At 35.4% G+C, this 10066-nt stretch overlaps 1 protein-coding gene across 7 annotated transcripts in view; it reads right to left on the bottom strand.

Moving 5' to 3' along the window:
* LOC109878018 (uncharacterized) overlaps positions 1-8024 on the bottom strand; it is a 37170-nt gene extending 29146 nt beyond the window's left edge. For 6 of the 7 annotated variants that reach the window (XM_031820770.1, XM_031820766.1, XM_031820769.1 and 3 more), the window contains exon 1: positions 7917-8024. The gene's annotated coding sequence lies outside the window, so the exon portion shown is untranslated. Of the gene's footprint in view, positions 1-1360; positions 1397-1611; positions 1714-7916 lie in introns of all 7 variants that reach the window. The other variant, XM_031820765.1, reaches the window with a different exon arrangement.
* Between the last annotated feature and the right edge of the window lie 2042 nt (positions 8025-10066).

The raw sequence follows: 10066 nt of genomic DNA on the forward strand, positions 1-10066 counted from the left end.
AGTGTGTAATAATGTGTTGTATTGTAGATATGTTGTGGTAGAGTAGTGGGTAATAATGTATTGTAGATATGTTGTAGTAGAGTAGTGTGTAATAATGTGTTGTATTATAGATATGTTGTGGTAGAGTAGTGTGTAATAATGTGTTGTATTGTAGATATGTTGTAGTAGAGTAGTGTGTAATAATGTGTTGTAGTAGAGTAGTGTGTAATAATGTGTTGTATTATAGATATGTTGTGGTAGAGTAGTGTGTAATAATGTGTTGTATTGTAGATATGTTGTAGTAGAGTAGTGTGTAATAATGTGTTGTAGTAGAGTAGTGTGTAATAATGTGTTGTATTGTAGATATGTTGTAGTAGAGTAGTGTGTAATAATGTATTGTAGTAGAGTAGTGTGTAATAATGTATTGTAGTAGAGGAGTGTGTAATAATGTGTTGTATTGTAGATATGTTGTAGTAGAGTAGTGTGTAATAATGTACTGTAGATATGTTGTAGTAGAGTAGTGTGTAATAATGTGTTGTAGTAGAGTAGTGTGTAATAATGTGTTGTATTGTAGATATGTTGTGGTAGAGTAGTGTGTAATAATGTATTGTAGTAGAGTAGTGTGTAATAATGTGTTGTATTGTAGATATGTTGTGGTAGAGTAGTGTGTAATAATGTGTTGTATTGTAGATATGTTGTGGTAGAGTAGTGTGTAATAATGTATTGTAGTAGAGTAGTGTGTAATAATGTATTGTAGTAGAGTAGTGTGTAATAATGTGTTGTAGTAGAGTAGTGTGTAATAATGTGTTGTATTGTAGATATGTTGTAGTAGAGTAGTGTGTAATAATGTATTGTAGTAGAGTAGTGTGTAATAATGTATTGTAGTAGAGTAGTGTGTAATAATGTGTTGTATTGTAGATATGTTGTAGTAGAGTAGTGTGTAATAATGTACTGTAGATATGTTGTAGTAGAGTAGTGTGTAATAATGTGTTGTAGTAGAGTAGTGTGTAATAATGTGTTGTATTGTAGATATGTTGTGGTAGAGTAGTGTGTAATAATGTATTGTAGTAGAGTAGTGTGTAATAATGTGTTGTATTGTAGATATGTTGTGGTAGAGTAGTGTGTAATAATGTGTTGTATTGTAGATATGTTGTAGTAGAGTAGTGGGTAATAATGTGTTGTATTGTAGATATGTTGTAGTAGAGTAGTGGGTAATAATGTGTTGTATTGTAGATGTGTTGTAGTAGAGTAGTGTGTAATAATGTATTGTAGATATGTTGTGGTAGAATAGTGTGTAATAATGTGTTGTAGATATGTTGTAGTAGAGTAATGTGTTATATGAAGCCAGCTAGATGATCCAGCTCCTGTCGGGGATGGGCACCTTGGCAGTGGGGGCTCCCAATCAGAATCGGAGGGACTGTGAAATAAAGACACAGAAACACATTATATTAGAGTAGGGAACGTAAATCACAAAGGTGAGGTTCTGTTCCGTTCCATGTTTAGATGTAATACATATAACATTTACAGACACCCAAATGAAAAGCCATGTGGCACCACAACAAACATTTCATTACTGAATATATATATATATATATGTCACATATTTCAAACAATGGCATGAGAATTACTTACCAATCGAGAATGGGATCTTCACCATGCAGAAACATGTCCTCAAATTGAGAGTCCAAACTTGACACACAATCTTTCGCCGAAAAGCATTTTTTAAATCTGACACTGCGGTTGGATTAAGAAGAAGTTATGCTTTTAAATTATGTTAGATATATGTATTTACAAGAACGTTTAATATTACGAATTGTGTATTTAGTATCTTTGCGCTATGCTATTTCACCAGATGTTAGCCTATGATTCAACCCTGATTTACTGTCAATGACAAGAGAGTGAAAGTGTCAACATTGCTTTGATGAAACAGGAAACACAGTTGTGTACGTCTCAAATGGCATCCTATTTCCTACACAGTTCACAAATGTTTCCTTATGTGCCCTGGTCAAAAATAGTGTACTACAAAGTGAACAGAGGGCCATTTGGGACGCTGCAAGAACTCTTCTCACACACACACACCTTTATCTCTAACTAGCTCTACTACCTACTGTATCTCCTCTCTACTCTCTGATTCTATATCTCCTCTTTATCTCTAACCAGCTCTACCACCTATTGTATCTCCTCTCTACTCTCTGATTCTATATCTCCTCTTTATCTCTAACCAGCTCTACCACCTATTGTATCTCCTCTCTGATTCTCTAACTAGCTCTACTACCTATTGTATCTCCTCTCTGATTCTCTAACTAGCTCTACTACCTATTGTATCTCCTCTCTGATTCTCTAACTAGCTCTACTACCTATTGTATCTCCTCTCTGATTCTCTAACTAGCTCTACTAAGAATTGTATCTCCTCTCTGATTCTCTAACTAGCTCTACTACCTATTGTATCTCCTCTCTGATTCTCTAACTAGCTCTACTACCTATTGTGTCTCCTATTATTGATTTTGTATTGTAGATATGTTGTGGTATTGTAGTGTGTACTAATGTGTTGTGGTATTGTAGTGTGTACTAATGTGTTGTGGTATTGTAGTGTGTACTAATGTGTTGTATTGTAGATATGTTGTGGTATTGTAGTGTGTACTAATGTGTTGTATTGTAGATATGTTGTGGTATTGTAGTGTGTACTAATGTGTTGTATTGTAGATATGTTGTGGTATTGTAGTGTGTACTAATGTGTTGTATTGTAGATATGTTGTGGTAGAGTAGTGTGTACTAATGTGTTGTGGTATTGTAGTGTGTACTAATGTGTTGTGGTATTGTAGTGTGTACTAATGTGTTGTATTGTAGATATGTTGTGGTATTGTAGTGTGTACTAATGTGTTGTATTGTAGATATGTTGTGGTATTGTAGTGTGTACTAATGTGTTGTGGTATTGTAGTGTGTACTAATGTGTTGTATTGTAGATATGTTGTGGTAGAGTAGTGTGTACTAATGTGTTGTAGTAGAGTAGTGTGTACTAATGTGTTGTAGTAGAGTAGTGTGTACTAATGTGTTGTAGATGTGTTGTAGTAGAGTAGTGTGTACTAATGTGTTGTAGATGTGTTGTAGTAGAGTAGTGTGTAATAATGTGTTGTATTGTAGATATGTTGTGGTAGAGTAGTGTGTTATAATGTGTTGTATTGTAGATATGTTGTAGTAGAGTAGTGTGTAATAATGAATTGTATTGTAGATATGTTGTAGTAGAGTAGTGTGTAATAATGTGTTGTAGTAGAGTAGTGTGTAATAATGTGTTGTATTGTAGATATGTTGTGGTAGAGTAGTGTGTACTAATGTGTTGTATTGTAGATATGTTGTGGTATTGTAGTGTGTACTAATGTGTTGTATTGTAGATATGTTGTGGTATTGTAGTGTGTACTAATGTGTTGTGGTATTGTAGTGTGTACTAACTCTACTAAGAATTGTATCTCCTCTCTGATTCTCTAACTAGCTCTACTACCTATTGTATCTCCTCTCTGATTCTCTAACTAGCTCTACTACCTATTGTATCTCCTCTCTGATTCTCTAACTAGCTCTACTACCTATTGTGTCTCCTCTCTGATTCTCTAACTAGCTCTACCACCTATTGTATCTCCTCTCTGATTCTCTAACTAGCTCTACTACCTATTGTATCTCCTCTCTGATTCTCTAACCAGCTCTACCACCTATTGTATCTCCTCTCTGATTCTCTAACTAGCTCTACCACCTATTGTATCTCCTCTTTATATCACGTTTCAGGAGAAGACCCAGAAGCAGACGTGTCGAAGTAACAACAGTTTATTACATAGACAGGGGGCAAATCGACAGGTCAAGGGCAGGCAGTGATCCATTACACAGATCAGACTCCGAAAGGTACAGAACGGCAGGCAGGCTCAGGGTCAGGTTAGTCAGAATGGTCCAAACCGGGAAAGGTAGAAAACAGGAACTATAGAGATAGACAGGAGCAAGGGGGAAACCGCCGGTAGGCTTGAGGAACAAAACAAACTGGCAGCAGACAAGCAGAGAACACAGGTATAAATACACAGGGGATAATGGGTAAGATGGATGACACCTGTGGAGACAGGTGGAGGGGTGGAGACAAGCACAAAGACAGGTGAAAGAGATCAGGGTGTGGCACTTTCTCTCTAACGACCTCTACTACCTATTTGCCATCTCTTTACTCTAAGCTACAGGAAAGTGTGTGCCCTCAGACCTGGAGGGAAGCAAAAATCCTTCCGCAAACATGAATAGCAAAGCACCCGTTGATGACTGACCAATCAGCCGACCAATCAGCCTGCTATCAACCCTTTGCAAACTTTGGGAAAAGATTGTGTTTGACCAGATACAAATGTATTTCACAGTAAACAAATTAACAACTGACTTTCAGTATGATAATAGGGAGAGACACTCAACATGTACAGCACTTACACAGATGACTGATGATTGGCTGAATGAAATTGATCATAAAAAGCTTATGGGAGTTGTTTTGTTAGACTTCAGTATTATGGATCACAATCTAATGCAGAAAAAGCTATGTGTCAGGGCTTTATATCCCCTGCTATATTGTGGATTGAGAGTTACCTGTCTAAAAGAACACAGAGGGTGTTTTTTAATGGGAGCATCTCCAACATAATCCAGGTAGAGTCAAACATTTCCCAGGGTAGTTTATTAGACCCCTTATCTTTTAGATCTTTACTAATGACCTGCCACTGGTTCTGAGTGAAGCCTGTGTATCTATTTATGGTGATGCCTCAACATTATACACGTCAGCTACCACAGCAAGTGAAATCACTGCAACACTTAACAAATAGCTGCTGTCAGTTCTACAATGGGGGGCAAGTAATCAGCTAGAACTAAATATTTCAAAAACTAAAAAGCATTTTATTTGGGACAAACCATTCACTAAACCCTAAAACGTCAACTAAATCTTGTGAAGAATAATGTGGACATTGAGAAAGTTGTGGAGACTAAACTGCCTGGTTTAACCCTGGATTGTAAATGTTTATGGTCAAACCATATTGATGCCATGGTAACTAAGATGGGGAGAGGTCTGTAATGAGTAATACAGCGATGCTCTGCATTCCTGACATTATATATAAACAAACCAAGTTCTACAGGCCCTAGTTTGGTCGCACCTGGAATACTTTCCAGTCATATGAAAGAGGGAAGTAGGCAAATTACAATTGGCCCTGAACAGAGCATCTCGTCTGGCCCTTAAATGTACACTGAGAGCCAACATGAATAATATGCATGTCAATCTCTCCAGGAGAGATTGACTGCATCACTACTTGTCTTTGTGAGAACTATTGATATATTGACATTTCAGAGCTTAATTAATAACCAAACTGTCTGGTTAAGTGACTAGTGCTCAGCTCAGACACCCATACAAACCCCACAAGACATGACACAAGAGGTCTCTTCACAATACCGAAGTCCAGGACAGACTACGGAAACACACAGTACTACACAGAGCCACGATTACATGGAAATCTCTTCCACGTCCTGTAACTAAGTCAAGCAGTAAAACCAGATAAATGCTATTATTGATTTTGTATTGTAGATATGTTGTGGTATTGTAGTGTGTACTAATGTGTTGTGGTATTGTAGTGTGTACTAATGTGTTGTGGTATTGTAGTGTGTACTAATGTGTTGTATTGTAGATATGTTGTGGTATTGTAGTGTGTACTAATGTGTTGTATTGTAGATATGTTGTGGTAGAGTAGTGTGTACTAATGTGTTGTGGTATTGTAGTGTGTACTAATGTGTTGTGGTATTGTAGTGTGTACTAATGTGTTGTGGTATTGTAGTGTGTACTAATGTGTTGTATTGTAGATATGTTGTGGTATTGTAGTGTGTACTAATGTGTTGTATTGTAGATATGTTGTGGTATTGTAGTGTGTGCTAATGTGTTGTATTGTAGATATGTTGTGGTATTGTAGTGTGTACTAATGTGTTGTGGTATTGTAGTGTGTACTAATGTGTTGTATTGTAGATATGTTGTGGTAGAGTAGTGTGTACTAATGTGTTGTAGTAGAGTAGTGTGTACTAATGTGTTGTAGTAGAGTAGTGTGTACTAATGTGTTGTAGATGTGTTGTAGTAGAGTAGTGTGTACTAATGTGTTGTAGATGTGTTGTAGTAGAGTAGTGTGTAATAATGTGTTGTATTGTAGATATGTTGTAGTAGAGTAGTGTGTAATAATGTGTTGTATTTTAGATATGTTGTAGTAGAGTAGTGTGTAATAATATATTGTAGATGTGTTGTAGTAGAGTAGTGTGTAATAATGTGTTGTGTTGTAGATATGTTGTGGTAGAGTAGTGTGTAATAATATATTGTAGATATGTTGTGGTAGAGTAGTGGGTAATAATGTGTTGTATTGTAGATATGTTGTGGTAGAGTAGTGTGTAATAATATATTGTAGATGTGTTGTAGTAGAGTAGTGTGTAATAATGTGTTGTGTTGTAGATATGTTGTGGTAGAGTAGTGTGTAATAATATATTGTAGATATGTTGTGGTAGAGTAGTGGGTAATAATGTGTTGTATTGTAGATATGTTGTGGTAGAGTAGTGTGTAATAATATATTGTAGATATGTTGTGGTAGAGTAGTGGGTAATAATGTGTTGTGTTGTAGATATGTTGTGGTAGAGTAGTGTGTAATAATATATTGTAGATATGTTGTGGTAGAGTAGTGGGTAATAATGTGTTGTATTGTAGATATGTTGTGGTAGAGTAGTGTGTAATAATATATTGTAGATGTGTTGTAGTAGAGTAGTGTGTAATAATGTGTTGTGTTGTAGATATGTTGTGGTAGAGTAGTGTGTAATAATATATTGTAGATATGTTGTGGTAGAGTAGTGTGTAATAATGTATTGTAGATGTGTTGTAGTAGAGTAGTGTGTAATAATGTGTTGTGTTGTAGATATGTTGTGGTAGAGTAGTGTGTAATAATGTGTTGTGTTGTAGATATGTTGTGGTAGAGTAGTGTGTAATAATGTGTTGTATTATAGATATGTTGTGGTAGAGTAATGTGTAATAATATATTGTAGATGTGTTGTGGTAGAGTAGTGTGTAATAATATATTTTAGATATGTTGTGGTAGAGTAGTGTGTAATAATATATTGTAGATATGTTGTGGTAGAGTAGTGGGTAATAATGTGTTGTATTGTAGATATGTTGGTGTAGAGTAATGTGTAATAATATATTGTAGATATGTTGTGGTAGAGTAGTGTGTAATAATGTATTGTAGATATGTTGTAGTAGAGTAGTGTGTAATAATATATTGTAGATATGTTGTGGTAGAGTAGTGTGTAATAATGTATTGTAGATATGTTGTAGTAGAGTAGTGTGTAATAATATATTGTAGATATGTTGTGGTAGAGTAGTGTGTAATAATGTGTTGTATTTTAGATATGTTGTGGTAGAGTAGTGTGTAATAATATATTGTAGATATGTTGTGGTAGAGTAGTGTGTAATAATATATTGTAGATGTGTTGTGGTAGAGTAGTGTGTAATAATGTATTGTAGATATGTTGTGGTAGAGTAGTGTGTACTAATGTATTGTAGATGTGTTGTGGTAGAGTAGTGTGTAATAATGTGTTGTGTGAAGTACTGTTTTATTGTATATAATTGTGTATTAGTGATTGGACCCCAAGAAGAGTAGCTGCTGCCTTGACAGGAACTAATGTGGATCAAGAACAAATACAAATTCTACCTGTTGTATGTAACAGATATTTCTGAGGTGGGTATTAGTTCTGAATATCTTTGAATATTCTAATAAAAATAATGTACATTTAAAAACAAAAACGTTTTAAATAATAACTCAATGTTTTAAATACATAACATCCTTGACATTGTACTTTAGCTCATTACTTAACTTTAGTGAGGTGCACATGAATAAAGAGATTTAGAAAATAAAGATTCTTACCTTGCTAATAACAGAAGTTAACCTTGTTGTTCTCAGAGTCTATGTTGGACTGGTGAACTTCTGCTTTTACTGTCAATGAGAACAGAGTGACTGTCAACAATGCTTTGATGAAACAGGAGACACAGGTCTGTATGTCTGAAATGGCACCTCCTACATAGTTCACTAATGTTTCCTTATGTCCTCTGGTCAAAAATAGTGTACTACAAAGTGAATAGGGTGCCGTTTATAAGAGAATAGGATGCCATTTATAATAGAATAGGGTGCCATTTATAAGAGAATAGGGTGCCATTTATAAGAAAATAGGGTGCCATTTATAAGAGAATAGGGTGCCATTTATAAGGGAATAGGGTGCCATTTATAAGAGAATGGGGTGCCATTTATAAGAGAATAGGGTGCCATTTATAAGAGAATAGGGTGCCATTTATAATAGAATAGGGTGCCATTTATAAGAGAATAGGGTGCCATTTATAAGAGAATAGGGTTCCATTTATAAGGGAATAGGGTGCCATTTATAAGGGAATAGGGTACCATTTATAATAGAATAGGGTGCCGTTTATAAGAGAATAGGGTGCAATTTATAAGGGAATAGGGTGCCATTTATAATAGAATAGGGTGTCATTTTTAATAGAATAGGGTGCCATTTATAAGGGAATAGGGTGCCATTTATAATAGAATAGGGTGCCATTTATAATGGAATAGGGTGCCATTTATAATAGAATAGGGTGCCATTTATAATAGAATAGTGTGCCATTTATAATAGAATAGGGTGCCATTTATAATAGAATAGGGTGCCATTTATAATAGAATAGGGTGCCATTTATAATAGAATAGGGTACCATTTATAATGGAATAGGGTGCCATTTATAATAGAATAGGGTGCCATTTATAATAGAATAGGGTGCCATTTATAATAGAATAGGGTGCCATTTATAATAGAATAGTGTGCCATTTATAATAGAATAGGGTGCCATTTATAATAGAATAGGGTACCATTTATAATATAATAGGGTGCCATTCATAAGGGAATAGGGTGCCATTTATAATAGAATAGGGTGCCATTTATAAGGGAATAGGGTGCCATTTATAAGAAAATAGGGTGCCATTTATAAGGGAATAGGGTGCCATTTATAAGGGAATAGGGTGCCATTTATAAGAGAATTGGGTGCCATTCATAAGGGAATAGGGTGTCATTCATAAGAAAATAGGGTGCCATTTATAAGGGAATAGGGTGCCATTTATAAGGGAATAGGGTGCCATTTATAAGGGAATAGGGTGCCATTTATAAGGGAATAGGGTGCCATTTATAATAGAATAGGGTGCCATTTATAAGGGAATAGGGTGCCATTTATAAGAAAATAGGGTGCCATTCATAAGGGAATAGGGTGCCATTTATAATAGAATAGGGTGCCATTTATAAGGGAATAGGGTGCCATTTATAATAGAATAGGGTGCCATTCATAAGGGAATAGGGTGCCATTTATAATAGAATAGGGTGCCATTTATAATAGAATAGGGTGCCATTTATAATAGAATAGGGTGCCATTTATAATAGAATAGGGTGCCATTTATAATAGAATAGGGTGCCATTTATAATAGAATAGGGTGCCATTCATAAGGGAATAGGGTGCCATTTATAATAGAATAGGGTGCCATTTATAAGGGAATAGGGTGCCATTTATAATAGAATAGGGTGCCATTCATAAGGGAATAGGGTGCCATTTATAATAGAATAGGGTGCCATTTATAAGGGAATAGGGTGCCATTTATAAGAAAATAGGGTGCCATTTATAAGGGAATAGGGTGCCATTTATAAGGGAATAGGGTGCCATTTATAAGAGAATTGGGTGCCATTCATAAGGGAATAGGGTGTCATTCATAAGAAAATAGGGTGCCATTTATAAGGGAATAGGGTGCCATTTATAAGGGAATAGGGTGCCATTTATAAGGGAATAGGGTGCCATTTATAAGGGAATAGGGTGCCATTTATAATAGAATAGGGTGCCATTTATAAGGGAATAGGGTGCCATTTATAAGAAAATAGGGTGCCATTTATAAGGGAATAGGGTGCCATTTATAAGGGAATAGGGTGCCATTTATAAGAGAATTGGGTGCCATTCATAAGGGAATAGGGTGTCATTCATAAGAAAATA

The sequence above is a fragment of the Oncorhynchus kisutch genome, unplaced genomic scaffold, assembly GCF_002021735.2.
Source record: "Oncorhynchus kisutch isolate 150728-3 unplaced genomic scaffold, Okis_V2 scaffold3649, whole genome shotgun sequence".
Lineage (NCBI taxonomy): Eukaryota > Metazoa > Chordata > Actinopteri > Salmoniformes > Salmonidae > Oncorhynchus > Oncorhynchus kisutch.